Consider the following 17,945-nt stretch of genomic DNA (forward strand, 5'->3'; position numbering starts at 1 on the left):
ATATGATGGCAGATGTTGTCTAGGTGCAGCCTAGACAACATCTGCCAAAAAAAAGTGATTCCCACGATGTCGTAAAAACGCATATGTATAATCGACTTTTTCTCGAAGACATATCGTGCAAACGCAAACTTCGCACATTGCACTCGTGTAGTTGGACGAGACGAAGTTATTGCACGCGGTTTCATCGGCCTACGACAATGTGTACACAAGTTATCTGCCATCATATCGAACACGAATATCAACTTCTATGATTGAGTTTTTCGTGAGCTGTGGTCGCGAAGAAAACGATGTTGCATCAGTTTCCTCGGTTATTCGGCGTGCTGAAACCGAGTATGATGGCAGATTTTGTCTAGGTGCAGCCAAAAAAAAGTGATTCCCACGATGTCGTAAAAACGCATATGTATAATCGCCTTTTTCTCGAAGACAAATCGTTCAAACGCAAACATCGCGCATTGCACTCGTGTAGTTCGACGAGACGAAGCTATTGCACGCGGTTTCATCGGCCTACGACAATGTGTACTCAAGTTATATGCTATCATATCGAACACGAATATCAACTTCTATGATTGAGTTTTTCGTGAGCTGTGGTCGCGAAGAAAACGGTGTTGCATCAGTTTCCTTGGTGATTCGGCGTGCTGACACCGAATATGATGCCAGATTTTGTCTAGGTGCAGCCAAAAAAAAGTGATTCCCACGATGTCGTAAAAACGCATATGTATAATCGACTTTTTATCGAAGACAAATCGTTCAAACGCAAACTTGGCGCATTGCACTCGTGTAGTTCGACGAGACGAAGCTATTGCACGCGGTTTCATCGTCCTACGACAATGTGTACTCAAGTTATATGCCATCATATCGAACACGAATATCAACTTCTATGATTGAGTTTTTCGTGAGCTGTGGTCGCGAAGAAAACGATGTTGCATCAGTTTCCTCGGTTATTCGGCGTACTGAAAGCGAATATGATGCCAGATTTTGTCTAGGTGCAGCCAAAAAAAAGTGATTCCCACGATGTCGTAAAAACGCATATGTATAATCGACTTTTCCAGAAGTCAAATCGTTCAAACGCAAACTTGGCGCATTGCACTCGTGTAGTTCGACGAGACGGAGCTATTTCACGCGGTTTCATCGGCCTACGACAATGTGTACTCAAGTTATATGCCATCATATCGAACACTAATATCAACTTCTATGATTGAGTTTTTCGTGAGCTGTGGTCGCGAAGAAAACGATGTTGCATCAATTTCCTTGGTTATTCGGCGTGCTGAAACCGAATATGATGCCAGATTTTGTCTAGGTACAGCCAAAAAAAAGTGATTCCCACGATGTCGTAAAAACGCATATGTATAGTCGACTTTTTCTCGAAGACAAATCGTTCAAACGCAAACTTGGCGCATTGCACTCGTGTAATTCGACGAGACGAAGCTATTGCACGCGGTTTCATCGGCCTACGACAATGTGTACTCAAGTTATATGCCATCATATCGAACACGAATATCAACTTCTATGATTGAGTTTTTCGTGAGCTGTGGTCGCGAAGAAAACGATGTTGCATCAGTTTCCTCGGTTATTCGGCGTACTGAAAGCGAATATGATGCCAGATTTTGTCTAGGTGCAGCCAAAAAAAAGTGATTCCCACGAAGTCGTAAAAACGCATATGTATAATCGACTTTTTCTCGAAGACAAGTCGTTCAAACGCAAACTTGGCGCATTGCACTCGTGTAGTTCGACGAGACGAAGCTATTGCACGCGGTTTCATCGGCCTACGACTATGTGTACTCAAGCTATATGCCATCATATCGAACACGAATATCAACTTCTATGATTGAGTTTTTCGTGAGCTGTGGTCGCGAAGAAAACGATGTTGCATCAATGTCCTTGATATTCGGCGTGCTGAAACCGAATATGATGCCAGATTTTGTCTAGGTACAGCCCAAAAACAGTGATTACCACGATGTCGTAAAAACGCATATGTATAATCGACTTTTTCTCGAACAAAAATCGTACAAACGCAAACTTCGGGTATGCACTCGGGTAGTTCGACGAGACGAAGCTATTGCACGCAGTTTCATGGGCCTACGACAATGTGTACTCAAGTCATATGCCATCATATCGAACACGAATATCAACTTCTATGATTGAGTTTTTCGTGAGCTGTGGTCGCGAAGAAAACTATGTTGCATCAGTTTCCTTGGTTATTCGGCGTGCTGAAACCGAATATGATGCCAGATTTTGTCGAGGTGCAGCCAAAAAAAAATGATTCCCACGATGTCGCAAAAAAGCATATGTATAATCGCCTTTTTCTCGAAGACAAATCGTTCAAACGCAAACATCGCGCATTGCACTCGTGTAGTTCGACGAGACGAAGCTATTGCACGCGGTTTCATCGGCCTACGACAATGTGTACTCAAGTTATATGCTATCATATCGAACACGAATATCAACTTCTATGATTGAGTTTTTCGTGAGCTGTGGTCGCGAAGAAAACGGTGTTGCATCAGTTTCCTTGGTGATTCGGCGTGCTGACACCGAATATGATGCCAGATTTTGTCTAGGTGCAGCCAAAAAAAAGTGATTCCCACGATGTCGTAAAAACGCATATGTATAATCGACTTTTTATCGAAGACAAATCGTTCAAACGCAAACTTGGCGCATTGCACTCGTGTAGTTCGACGAGACGAAGCTATTGCGCGCGGTTTCATCGGCCTACGACAATGTGTACTCAAGTTATATGCCATCATATCGAACACGAATATCAACTTCTATGATTGAGTTTTTCGTGAGCTGTGGTCGCGAAGAAAACGATGTTGCATCAGTTTCCTCGGTTATTCGGCGTACTGAAAGCGAATATGATGCCAGATTTTGTCTAGGTGCAGCCAAAAAAAAGTGATTCCCACGATGTCGTAAAAACGCATATGTATAATCGAATTTTCCCGAAGTCAAATCGTTCAAACGCAAACTTGGCGCATTGCACTCGTGTAGTTCGACGAGACGAAGCTATTTCACGCGGTTTCATCGGCCTACGACAATGTGTACTCAAGTTATATGCCATCATATCGAACACTAATATCAACTTCTATGATTGAGTTTTTCGTGAGCTGTGGTCGCGAAGAAAACGATGTTGCATCAATTTCCTTGGTTATTCGGCGTGCTGAAACCGAATATGATGCCAGATTTTGTCTAGGTACAGCCAAAAAACAGTGATTACCACGATGTCGTAAAAACGCATATGTATAATCGACTTTTTCTCGAAGACAAATCGTTCAAACGCAAACTTCGGGTATGCACTCGTGTAGTTCGACGAGACGAAGCTATTGCACGCGGTTTCATCGGGCTACGACAATGTGTACTCAAGATATATGCCATCATATCGAACACGAATATCAACTTCTATGATTGAGTTTTTCGTGAGCTGTGGTCGTGAAGTAAACGATGTTGCATCAGTTTCCTTGGTTATTCAGCGTGCTGAAACCGAATATGATGGCAGATGTTGTCTAGGTGCAGCCTAGACAACATCTGCCAAAAAAAAGTGATTCCCACGATGTCGTAAAAACGCATATGTATAATCGACTTTTTCTCGAAGACATATCGTGCAAACGCAAACTTCGCACATTGCACTCGTGTAGTTGGACGAGACGAAGTTATTGCACGCGGTTTCATCGGCCTACGACAATGTGTACTCAAGTTATATGCTATCATATCGAACACGAATATCAACTTCTATGATTGAGTTTTTCGTGAGCTGTGGTCGCGAAGAAAACGGTGTTGCATCAGTTTCCTTGGTGATTCGGCGTGCTGACACCGAACATGATGCCAGATTTTGTCTAGGTGCAGCCAAAAAAAAGTGATTCCCACGATGTCGTAAAAACGCATATGTATAATCGACTTTTTATCGAAGACAAATCGTTCAAACGCAAACTTGGCGCATTGCACTCGTGTAGTTCGACGAGACGAAGCTATTGCACGCGGTTTCATCGGCCTACGACAATGTGTACTCAAGTTATATGCCATCATATCGAACACGAATATCAACTTCTATGATTGAGTTTTTCGTGAGCTGTGGTCGCGAAGAAAACGATGTTGCATCAGTTTCCTTGGTTATTCGGCGTACTGAAAGCGAATATGATGCCAGATTTTGTCTAGGTGCAGCCAAAAAAAAGTGATTCCCACGATGTCGTAAAAACGCATATGTATAATCGACTTTTCCCGAAGTCAAATCGTTCAAACGCAAACTTGGCGCATTGCACTCGTGTAGTTCGACGAGACGGAGCTATTTCACGCGGTTTCATCGGCCTACGACAATGTGTACTCAAGTTATATGCCATCATATCGAACACTAATATCAACTTCTATGATTGAGTTTTTCGTGAGCTGTGGTCGCGAAGAAAACGATGTTGCATCAATTTCCTTGGTTATTCGGCGTGCTGAAACCGAATATGATGCCAGATTTTGTCTAGGTACAGCCAAAAAACAGTGATTACCACGATGTCGTAAAAACGCATATGTATAATCGACTTTTTCTCGAAGACAAATCGTTCAAACGCAAACTTCGCGTATGCACTCGTGTAGTTCGACGAGACGAAGCTATTGCACGCGGTTTCATCGGGCTACGACAATGTGTACTCAAGATATATGCCATCATATCGAACACGAATATCAACTTCTATGATTGAGTTTTTCGTGAGCTGTGGTCGTGAAGTAAACGATGTTGCATCTGTTTCCTTGGTTATTCAGCGTGCTGAAACCGAATATGATGGCAGATGTTGTCTAGGTGCAGCCTAGACAACATCTGCCAAAAAAAAGTGATTCCCACGATGTCGTAAAAACGCATATGTATAATCGACTTTTTCTCGAAGACAAATCGTTCAAACGCAAACTTGGCGCATTGCCCTCGTGTAGTTGGACGAGACGAAGCTATTGCACGCGGTTTCATCGGCCTACGGCAATGTGTACTCAAGATATATGCCATCATATCGAACACGAATATCAACTTCTATGATTCAGTTTTTCGTGAGCTGTGGTCGTGAAGAAAACGATGTTGCATCAGTTTCCTTGGTTATTCAGCGTGCTGAAACCGAATATGATGGCAGATGTTGTCTAGGTGGAGCCTAGACATCATCTGCCAAAAAAAAGTGATTCCCACGATGTCGTAAAAACGCATATGTATAATCGACTTTTTCTCGAAGACAAATCATTCGAACGCAAACATCGCGCATTGCAGTCGTGTAGTTGGACGAGACGAAGCTATTGCACGCGGTTTCATCGGCCTACGATAATGTGTACTCAAGTTATATGCCATCATATCGAACACGAATATCAACTTCTATGATTGAGTTTTTCGTGAGCTGTGGTCGCGAAGAAAACGATGTTGCATCAGTTTCCTCGGTTATTCGGCGTACTGAAAGCGAATATGATGCCAGATTTTGTCTAGGTGCAGCCAAAAAAAAGTGATTCCCACGATGTCGTAAAAACGCATATGTATAATCGACTTTTCCCGAAGTCAAATCGTTCAAACGCAAACTTGGCGCATTGCACTCGTGTAGTTCGACGAGACGAAGCTATTTCACGCGGTTTCATCGGCCTACGACAATGTGTACTCAAGTTATATGCCATCATATCGAACACTAATATCAACTTCTATGATTGAGTTTTTCGTGAGCTGTGGTCGCGAAGAAAACGATGTTGCATCAATTTCCTTGGTTATTCGGCGTGCTGAAACCGAATATGATGCCAGATTTTGTCTAGGTACAGCCAAAAAACAGTGATTACCAAGATGTCGTAAAAACGCATATGTATAATCGACTTTTTCTCGAAGACAAATCGTTCAAACGCAAACTTCGCGTATGCACTCGTGTAGTTCGACGAGACGAAGCTATTGCACGCGGTTTCATCGGGCTACGACAATGTGTACTCAAGATATATGCCATCATATCGAACACGAATATCAACTTCTATGATTGAGTTTTTCGTGAGCTGTGGTCGTGAAGTAAACGATGTTGCATCTGTTTCCTTGGTTATTCAGCGTGCTGAAACCGAATATGATGGCAGATGTTGTCTAGGTGCAGCCTAGACAACATCTGCCAAAAAAAAGTGATTCCCACGATGTCGTAAAAACGCATATGTATAATCGACTTTTTCTCGAAGACAAATCGTTCAAACGCAAACTTGGCGCATTGCACTCGTGTAGTTGGACGAGACGAAGCTATTGCACGCGGTTTCATCGGCCTACGGCAATGTGTACTCAAGATATATGCCATCATATCGAACACGAATATCAACTTCTATGATTCAGTTTTTCGTGATCTGTGGTCGTGAAGAAAACGATGTTGCATCAGTTTCCATGGTTATTCAGCGTGCTGAAACCGAATATGATGGCAGATGTTGTCTAGGTGGAGCCTAGACATCATCTGCCAAAAAAAAGTGATTCCCACGATGTCGTAAAAACGCATATGTATAATCGACTTTTTCTCGAAGACAAATCATTCGAACGCAAACATCGCGCATTGCAGTCGTGTAGTTGGACGAGACGAAGCTATTGCACGCGGTTTCATCGGCCTACGATAATGTGTACTCAAGTTATATGCCATCATATCGAACACGAATATCAACTTCTATGATTGAGTTTTTCGTGAGCTGTGGTCGCGAAGAAAACGATGTTGCATCAATTTCCTTGGTTATTCGGCGTGCTGAAACCGAATATGATGCCAGATTTTGTCTAGGTGCAGCCAAAAAAAAGTGATTACCACGATGTCGTAAAAGCGCATATGTATAATCGACTTTTTCTCGAAGACAAATCGTTCAAACGCAAACTTCGGGTATGCACTCGGGTAGTTCGACGAGACGAAGCTATTGCACGCGGTTTCATCGGGCTACGACAATGTGTACTCAAGATATATGCCATTATATCGAACACGAATATCAACTTCTATGATTGAGTTTTTCGTGAGCTGTGGTCGTGAAGTAAACGATGTTGCATCAGTTTCCTTGGTTATTCAGCGTGCTGAAACCGAATATGATGGCAGATGTTGTCTAGGTGCAGCCTAGACAACATCTGCCAAAAAAAAGTGATTCCCACGATGTCGTAAAAACGCATATGTATAATCGACTTTTTCTCGAAGACATATCGTGCAAACGCAAACTTCGCACATTGCACTCGTGTAGTTGGACGAGACGAAGTTATTGCACGCGGTTTCATCGGCCTACGACAATGTGTACACAAGTTATCTGCCATCATATCGAACACGAATATCAACTTCTATGATTGAGTTTTTCGTGAGCTGTGGTCGTGAAGTAAACGATGTTGCATCAGTTTCCTTGGTTATTCAGCGTGCTGAAACCGAATATGATGGCAGATGTTGTCTAGGTGCAGCCTAGACAACATCTGCCAAAAAAAAGTGATTCCCACGATGTCGTAAAAACGCATATGTATAATCGACTTTTTCTCGAAGACATATCGTGCAAACGCAAACTTCGCACATTGCACTCGTGTAGTTGGACGAGACGAAGTTATTGCACGCGGTTTCATCGGCCTACGACAATGTGTACACAAGTTATCTGCCATCATATCGAACACGAATATCAACTTCTATGATTGAGTTTTTCGTGAGCTGTGGTCGCGAAGAAAACGATGTTGCATCAGTTTCCTCGGTTATTCGGCGTGCTGAAACCGAGTATGATGGCAGATTTTGTCTAGGTGCAGCCAAAAAAAAGTGATTCCCACGATGTCGTAAAAACGCATATGTATAATCGACTTTTTCCCGAAGACAGATCGTGCAAACGCAAACTTCGCACATTGCACTCGTGTAGTTGGACGAGACGAAGCTATTGCACGCGGTTTCATCGGCCTACGACAATGTGTACTCAAGTTATATGCCATCATATCGAACACGAATATCAACTTCTATGATTGAGTTTTTCGTGAGCTGTGGTCGCGAAGAAAACGATGTTGCATCAGTTTCCTTGGTTATTCGGCGTGCTGAAACCGAATATGATGCCAGATTTTGTCTAGGTGCAGCCAAAAAAAAGTGATTCCCACGAAGTCGTAAAAACGCATATGTATAATCGACTTTTTCTCGAAGACAAGTCGTTCAAACGCAAACTTGGCGCATTGCACTCGTGTAGTTCGACGAGACGAAGCTATTGCACGCGGTTTCATCGGCCTACGACTATGTGTACTCAAGCTATATGCCATCATATCGAACACGAATATCAACTTCTATGATTGAGTTTTTCGTGAACTGTGGTCGCGAAGAAAACGATGTTGCATCAATGTCCTTGATATTCGGCGTGCTGAAACCGAATATGATGCCAGATTTTGTCTAGGTACAGCCCAAAAACAGTGATTACCACGATGTCGTAAAAACGCATATGTATAATCGACTTTTTCTCGAACAAAAATCGTACAAACGCAAACTTCGGGTATGCACTCGGGTAGTTCGACGAGACGAAGCTATTGCACGCAGTTTCATGGGCCTACGACAATGTGTACTCAAGTCATATGCCATCATATCGAACACGAATATCAACTTTTATGATTGAGTTTTTCGTGAGCTGTGGTCGCGAAGAAAACTATGTTGCATCAGTTTCCTTGGTTATTCGGCGTGCTGAAACCGAATATGATGCCAGATTTTGTCGAGGTGCAGCCAAAAAAAAATGATTCCCACGATGTCGCAAAAAAGCATATGTATAATCGCCTTTTTCTCGAAGACAAATCGTTCAAACGCAAACATCGCGCATTGCACTCGTGTAGTTCGACGAGACGAAGCTATTGCACGCGGTTTCATCGGCCTACGACAATGTGTACTCAAGTTATATGCTATCATATCGAACACGAATATCAACTTCTATGATTGAGTTTTTCGTGAGCTGTGGTCGCGAAGAAAACGGTGTTGCATCAGTTTCCTTGGTGATTCGGCGTGCTGACACCGAATATGATGCCAGATTTTGTCTAGGTGCAGCCAAAAAAAAGTGATTCCCACGATGTCGTAAAAACGCATATGTATAATCGACTTTTTATCGAAGACAAATCGTTCAAACGCAAACTTGGCGCATTGCACTCGTGTAGTTCGACGAGACGAAGCTATTGCACGCGGTTTCATCGGCCTACGACAATGTGTACTCAAGTTATATGCCATCATATCGAACACGAATATCAACTTCTATGATTGAGTTTTTCGTGAGCTGTGGTCGCGAAGAAAACGATGTTGCATCAGTTTCCTCGGTTATTCGGCGTACTGAAAGCGAATATGATGCCAGATTTTGTCTAGGTGCAGCCAAAAAAAAGTGATTCCCACGATGTCGTAAAAACGCATATGTATAATCGACTTTTCCCGAAGTCAAATCGTTCAAACGCAAACTTGGCGCATTGCACTCGTGTAGTTCGACGAGACGGAGCTATTTCACGCGGTTTCATCGGCCTACGACAATGTGTACTCAAGTTATATGCCATCATATCGAACACTAATATCAACTTCTATGATTGAGTTTTTCGTGAGCTGTGGTCGCGAAGAAAACGATGTTGCATCAATTTCCTTGGTTATTCGGCGTGCTGAAACCGAATATGATGCCAGATTTTGTCTAGGTGCAGCCAAAAAAAAGTGATTACCACGATGTCGTAAAAGCGCATATGTATAATCGACTTTTTCTCGAAGACAAATCGTTCAAACGCAAACTTCGGGTATGCACTCGGGTAGTTCGACGAGACGAAGCTATTGCACGCGGTTTCATCGGGCTACGACAATGTGTACTCAAGATATATGCCATCATATCGAACACGAATATCAACTTCTATGATTGAGTTTTTCGTGAGCTGTGGTCGTGAAGTAAACGATGTTGCATCAGTTTCCTTGGTTATTCAGCGTGCTGAAACCGAATATGATGGCAGATGTTGTCTAGGTGCAGCCTAGACAACATCTGCCAAAAAAAAGTGATTCCCACGATGTCGTAAAAACGCATATGTATAATCGACTTTTTCTCGAAGACATATCGTGCAAACGCAAACTTCGCACATTGCACTCGTGTAGTTGGACGAGACGAAGTTATTGCACGCGGTTTCATCGGCCTACGACAATGTGTACACAAGTTATCTGCCATCATATCGAACACGAATATCAACTTCTATGATTGAGTTTTTCGTGAGCTGTGGTCGTGAAGTAAACGATGTTGCATCAGTTTCCTTGGTTATTCAGCGTGCTGAAACCGAATATGATGGCAGATGTTGTCTAGGTGCAGCCTAGACAACATCTGCCAAAAAAAAGTGATTCCCACGATGTCGTAAAAACGCATATGTATAATCGACTTTTTCTCGAAGACATATCGTGCAAACGCAAACTTCGCACATTGCACTCGTGTAGTTGGACGAGACGAAGTTATTGCACGCGGTTTCATCGGCCTACGACAATGTGTACACAAGTTATCTGCCATCATATCGAACACGAATATCAACTTCTATGATTGAGTTTTTCGTGAGCTGTGGTCGCGAAGAAAACGATGTTGCATCAGTTTCCTCGGTTATTCGGCGTGCTGAAACCGAGTATGATGGCAGATTTTGTCTAGGTGCAGCCAAAAAAAAGTGATTCCCACGATGTCGTAAAAACGCATATGTATAATCGACTTTTTCCCGAAGACAGATCGTGCAAACGCAAACTTCGCACATTGCACTCGTGTAGTTGGACGAGACGAAGCTATTGCACGCGGTTTCATCGGCCTACGACAATGTGTACTCAAGTTATATGCCATCATATCGAACACGAATATCAACTTCTATGATTGAGTTTTTCGTGAGCTGTGGTCGCGAAGAAAACGATGTTGCATCAGTTTCCTTGGTTATTCGGCGTGCTGAAACCGAATATGGTGCCAGATTTTGTCTAGGTGCAGCCAAAAAAAAGTGATTCCCACGAAGTCGTAAAAACGCATATGTATAATCGACTTTTTCTCGAAGACAAGTCGTTCAAACGCAAACTTGGCGCATTGCACTCGTGTAGTTCGACGAGACGAAGCTATTGCACGCGGTTTCATCGGCCTACGACTATGTGTACTCAAGCTATATGCCATCATATCGAACACGAATATCAACTTCTATGATTGAGTTTTTCGTGAGCTGTGGTCGCGAAGAAAACGATGTTGCATCAATGTCCTTGATATTCGGCGTGCTGAAACCGAATATGATGCCAGATTTTGTCTAGGTACAGCCCAAAAACAGTGATTACCACGATGTCGTAAAAACGCATATGTATAATCGACTTTTTCTCGAACAAAAATCGTACAAACGCAAACTTCGGGTATGCACTCGGGTAGTTCGACGAGACGAAGCTATTGCACGCAGTTTCATGGGCCTACGACAATGTGTACTCAAGTCATATGCCATCATATCGAACACGAATATCAACTTCTATGATTGAGTTTTTCGTGAGCTGTGGTCGCGAAGAAAACTATGTTGCATCAGTTTCCTTGGTTATTCGGCGTGCTGAAACCGAATATGATGCCAGATTTTGTCGAGGTGCAGCCAAAAAAAAATGATTCCCACGATGTCGCAAAAAAGCATATGTATAATCGCCTTTTTCTCGAAGACAAATCGTTCAAACGCAAACATCGCGCATTGCACTCGTGTAGTTCGACGAGACGAAGCTATTGCACGCGGTTTCATCGGCCTACGACAATGTGTACTCAAGTTATATGCTATCATATCGAACACGAATATCAACTTCTATGATTGAGTTTTTCGTGAGCTGTGGTCGCGAAGAAAACGGTGTTGCATCAGTTTCCTTGGTGATTCGGCGTGCTGACACCGAATATGATGCCAGATTTTGTCTAGGTGCAGCCAAAAAAAAGTGATTCCCACGATGTCGTAAAAACGCATATGTATAATCGACTTTTTATCGAAGACAAATCGTTCAAACGCAAACTTGGCGCATTGCACTCGTGTAGTTCGACGAGACGAAGCTATTGCACGCGGTTTCATCGGCCTACGACTATGTGTACTCAAGCTATATGCCATCATATCGAACACGAATATCAACTTCTATGATTGAGTTTTTCGTGAACTGTGGTCGCGAAGAAAACGATGTTGCATCAATGTCCTTGATATTCGGCGTGCTGAAACCGAATATGATGCCAGATTTTGTCTAGGTACAGCCCAAAAACAGTGATTACCACGATGTCGTAAAAACGCATATGTATAATCGACTTTTTCTCGAACAAAAATCGTACAAACGCAAACTTCGGGTATGCACTCGGGTAGTTCGACGAGACGAAGCTATTGCACGCAGTTTCATGGGCCTACGACAATGTGTACTCAAGTCATATGCCATCATATCGAACACGAATATCAACTTCTATGATTGAGTTTTTCGTGAGCTGTGGTCGCGAAGAAAACTATGTTGCATCAGTTTCCTTGGTTATTCGGCGTGCTGAAACCGAATATGATGCCAGATTTTGTCGAGGTGCAGCCAAAAAAAAATGATTCCCACGATGTCGCAAAAAAGCATATGTATAATCGCCTTTTTCTCGAAGACAAATCGTTCAAACGCAAACATCGCGCATTGCACTCGTGTAGTTCGACGAGACGAAGCTATTGCACGCGGTTTCATCGGCCTACGACAATGTGTACTCAAGTTATATGCTATCATATCGAACACGAATATCAACTTCTATGATTGAGTTTTTCGTGAGCTGTGGTCGCGAAGAAAACGGTGTTGCATCAGTTTCCTTGGTGATTCGGCGTGCTGACACCGAATATGATGCCAGATTTTGTCTAGGTGCAGCCAAAAAAAAGTGATTCCCACGATGTCGTAAAAACGCATATGTATAATCGACTTTTTATCGAAGACAAATCGTTCAAACGCAAACTTGGCGCATTGCACTCGTGTAGTTCGACGAGACGAAGCTATTGCACGCGGTTTCATCGGCCTACGACAATGTGTACTCAAGTTATATGCCATCATATCGAACACGAATATCAACTTCTATGATTGAGTTTTTCGTGAGCTGTGGTCGCGAAGAAAACGATGTTGCATCAGTTTCCTCGGTTATTCGGCGTACTGAAAGCGAATATGATGCCAGATTTTGTCTAGGTGCAGCCAAAAAAAAGTGATTCCCACGATGTCGTAAAAACGCATATGTATAATCGACTTTTCCCGAAGTCAAATCGTTCAAACGCAAACTTGGCGCATTGCACTCGTGTAGTTCGACGAGACGGAGCTATTTCACGCGGTTTCATCGGCCTACGACAATGTGTACTCAAGTTATATGCCATCATATCGAACACTAATATCAACTTCTATGATTGAGTTTTTCGTGAGCTGTGGTCGCGAAGAAAACGATGTTGCATCAATTTCCTTGGTTATTCGGCGTGCTGAAACCGAATATGATGCCAGATTTTGTCTAGGTGCAGCCAAAAAAAAGTGATTACCACGATGTCGTAAAAGCGCATATGTATAATCGACTTTTTCTCGAAGACAAATCGTTCAAACGCAAACTTCGGGTATGCACTCGGGTAGTTCGACGAGACGAAGCTATTGCACGCGGTTTCATCGGGCTACGACAATGTGTACTCAAGATATATGCCATCATATCGAACACGAATATCAACTTCTATGATTGAGTTTTTCGTGAGCTGTGGTCGTGAAGTAAACGATGTTGCATCAGTTTCCTTGGTTATTCAGCGTGCTGAAACCGAATATGATGGCAGATGTTGTCTAGGTGCAGCCTAGACAACATCTGCCAAAAAAAAGTGATTCCCACGATGTCGTAAAAACGCATATGTATAATCGACTTTTTCTCGAAGACATATCGTGCAAACGCAAACTTCGCACATTGCACTCGTGTAGTTGGACGAGACGAAGTTATTGCACGCGGTTTCATCGGCCTACGACAATGTGTACACAAGTTATCTGCCATCATATCGAACACGAATATCAACTTCTATGATTGAGTTTTTCGTGAGCTGTGGTCGTGAAGTAAACGATGTTGCATCAGTTTCCTTGGTTATTCAGCGTGCTGAAACCGAATATGATGGCAGATGTTGTCTAGGTGCAGCCTAGACAACATCTGCCAAAAAAAAGTGATTCCCACGATGTCGTAAAAACGCATATGTATAATCTACTTTTTCTCGAAGACATATCGTGCAAACGCAAACTTCGCACATTGCACTCGTGTAGTTGGACGAGACGAAGTTATTGCACGCGGTTTCATCGGCCTACGACAATGTGTACACAAGTTATCTGCCATCATATCGAACACGAATATCAACTTCTATGATTGAGTTTTTCGTGAGCTGTGGTCGCGAAGAAAACGATGTTGCATCAGTTTCCTCGGTTATTCGGCGTGCTGAAACCGAGTATGATGGCAGATTTTGTCTAGGTGCAGCCAAAAAAAAGTGATTCCCACGATGTCGTAAAAACGCATATGTATAATCGACTTTTTCCCGAAGACAGATCGTGCAAACGCAAACTTCGCACATTGCACTCGTGTAGTTGGACGAGACGAAGCTATTGCACGCGGTTTCATCGGCCTACGACAATGTGTACTCAAGTTATATGCCATCATATCGAACACGAATATCAACTTCTATGATTGAGTTTTTCGTGAGCTGTGGTCGCGAAGAAAACGATGTTGCATCAGTTTCCTTGGTTATTCGGCGTGCTGAAACCGAATATGGTGCCAGATTTTGTCTAGGTGCAGCCAAAAAAAAGTGATTCCCACGAAGTCGTAAAAACGCATATGTATAATCGACTTTTTCTCGAAGACAAGTCGTTCAAACGCAAACTTGGCGCATTGCACTCGTGTAGTTCGACGAGACGAAGCTATTGCACGCGGTTTCATCGGCCTACGACTATGTGTACTCAAGCTATATGCCATCATATCGAACACGAATATCAACTTCTATGATTGAGTTTTTCGTGAGCTGTGGTCGCGAAGAAAACGATGTTGCATCAATGTCCTTGATATTCGGCGTGCTGAAACCGAATATGATGCCAGATTTTGTCTAGGTACAGCCCAAAAACAGTGATTACCACGATGTCGTAAAAACGCATATGTATAATCGACTTTTTCTCGAACAAAAATCGTACAAACGCAAACTTCGGGTATGCACTCGGGTAGTTCGACGAGACGAAGCTATTGCACGCAGTTTCATGGGCCTACGACAATGTGTACTCAAGTCATATGCCATCATATCGAACACGAATATCAACTTCTATGATTGAGTTTTTCGTGAGCTGTGGTCGCGAAGAAAACTATGTTGCATCAGTTTCCTTGGTTATTCGGCGTGCTGAAACCGAATATGATGCCAGATTTTGTCGAGGTGCAGCCAAAAAAAAATGATTCCCACGATGTCGCAAAAAAGCATATGTATAATCGCCTTTTTCTCGAAGACAAATCGTTCAAACGCAAACATCGCGCATTGCACTCGTGTAGTTCGACGAGACGAAGCTATTGCACGCGGTTTCATCGGCCTACGACAATGTGTACTCAAGTTATATGCTATCATATCGAACACGAATATCAACTTCTATGATTGAGTTTTTCGTGAGCTGTGGTCGCGAAGAAAACGGTGTTGCATCAGTTTCCTTGGTGATTCGGCGTGCTGACACCGAATATGATGCCAGATTTTGTCTAGGTGCAGCCAAAAAAAAGTGATTCCCACGATGTCGTAAAAACGCATATGTATAATCGACTTTTTATCGAAGACAAATCGTTCAAACGCAAACTTGGCGCATTGCACTCGTGTAGTTCGACGAGACGAAGCTATTGCACGCGGTTTCATCGGCCTACGACAATGTGTACTCAAGTTATATGCCATCATATCGAACACGAATATCAACTTCTATGATTGAGTTTTTCGTGAGCTGTGGTCGCGAAGAAAACGATGTTGCATCAGTTTCCTCGGTTATTCGGCGTACTGAAAGCGAATATGATGCCAGATTTTGTCTAGGTGCAGCCAAAAAAAAGTGATTCCCACGATGTCGTAAAAACGCATATGTATAATCGACTTTTCCCGAAGTCAAATCGTTCAAACGCAAACTTGGCGCATTGCACTCGTGTAGTTCGACGAGACGGAGCTATTTCACGCGGTTTCATCGGCCTACGACAATGTGTACTCAAGTTATATGCCATCATATCGAACACTAATATCAACTTCTATGATTGAGTTTTTCGTGAGCTGTGGTCGCGAAGAAAACGATGTTGCATCAATTTCCTTGATTATTCGGCGTGCTGAAACCGAATATGATGCCAGATTTTGTCTAGGTACAGCCAAAAAACAGTGATTACCACGATGTCGTAAAAACGCATATGTATAATCGACTTTTTCTCGAAGACAAATCGTTCAAACGCAAACTTCGCGTATGCACTCGTGTAGTTCGACGAGACGAAGCTATTGCACGCGGTTTCATCGGGCTACGACAATGTGTACTCAAGATATATGCCATCATATCGAACACGAATATCAACTTCTATGATTGAGTTTTTCGTGAGCTGTGGTCGTGAAGTAAACGATGTTGCATCTGTTTCCTTGGTTATTCAGCGTGCTGAAACCGAATATGATGGCAGATGTTGTCTAGGTGCAGCCTAGACAACATCTGCCAAAAAAAAGTGATTCCCACGATGTCGTAAAAACGCATATGTATAATCGACTTTTTCTCGAAGACAAATCGTTCAAACGCAAACTTGGCGCATTGCACTCGTGTAGTTGGACGAGACGAAGCTATTGCACGCGGTTTCATCGGCCTACGGCAATGTGTACTCAAGATATATGCCATCATATCGAACACGAATATCAACTTCTATGATTCAGTTTTTCGTGAGCTGTGGTCGTGAAGAAAACGATGTTGCATCAGTTTCCTTGGTTATTCAGCGTGCTGAAACCGAATATGATGGCAGATGTTGTCTAGGTGGAGCCTAGACATCATCTGCCAAAAAAAAGTGATTCCCACGATGTCGTAAAAACGCAGATGTATAATCGACTTTTTCTCGAAGACAAATCATTCGAACGCAAACATCGCGCATTGCAGTCGTGTAGTTGGACGAGACGAAGCTATTGCACGCGGTTTCATCGGCCTACGATAATGTGTACTCAAGTTATATGCCATCATATCGAACACGAATATCAACTTCTATGATTGAGTTTTTCGTGAGCTGTGGTCGCGAAGAAAACGATGTTGCATCAATTTCCTTGGTTATTCGGCGTGCTGAAACCGAATATGATGCCAGATTTTGTCTAGGTGCAGCCAAAAAAAAGTGATTACCACGATGTCGTAAAAGCGCATATGTATAATCGACTTTTTCTCGAAGACAAATCGTTCAAACGCAAACTTGGCGCATTGCACTCGTGTAGTTCGACGAGACGAAGCTATTGCACGCGGTTTCATCGGCCTACGACAATGTGTACTCAAGTTATATGCCATCATATCGAACACGAATATCAACTTCTATGATTGAGTTTTTCGTGAGCTGTGGTCGCGAAGAAAACGATGTTGCATCAGTTTCCTCGGTTATTCGGCGTACTGAAAGCGAATATGATGCCAGATTTTGTCTAGGTGCAGCCAAAAAAAAGTGATTCCCACGATGTCGTAAAAACGCATATGTATAATCGACTTTTCCCGAAGTCAAATCGTTCAAACGCAAACTTGGCGCATTGCACTCGTGTAGTTCGACGAGACGAAGCTATTTCACGCGGTTTCATCGGCCTACGACAATGTGTACTCAAGTTATATGCCATCATATCGAACACTAATATCAACTTCTATGATTGAGTTTTTCGTGAGCTGTGGTCGCGAAGAAAACGATGTTGCATCAATTTCCTTGGTTATTCGGCGTGCTGAAACCGAATATGATGCCAGATTTTGTCTAGGTACAGCCAAAAAACAGTGATTACCACGATGTCGTAAAAACGCATATGTATAATCGACTTTTTCTCGAAGACAAATCGTTCAAACGCAAACTTCGCG

The sequence above is a fragment of the Diachasmimorpha longicaudata genome, chromosome 2 (assembly GCF_034640455.1).
Source record: "Diachasmimorpha longicaudata isolate KC_UGA_2023 chromosome 2, iyDiaLong2, whole genome shotgun sequence".
Classification (NCBI taxonomy): domain Eukaryota; kingdom Metazoa; phylum Arthropoda; class Insecta; order Hymenoptera; family Braconidae; genus Diachasmimorpha; species Diachasmimorpha longicaudata.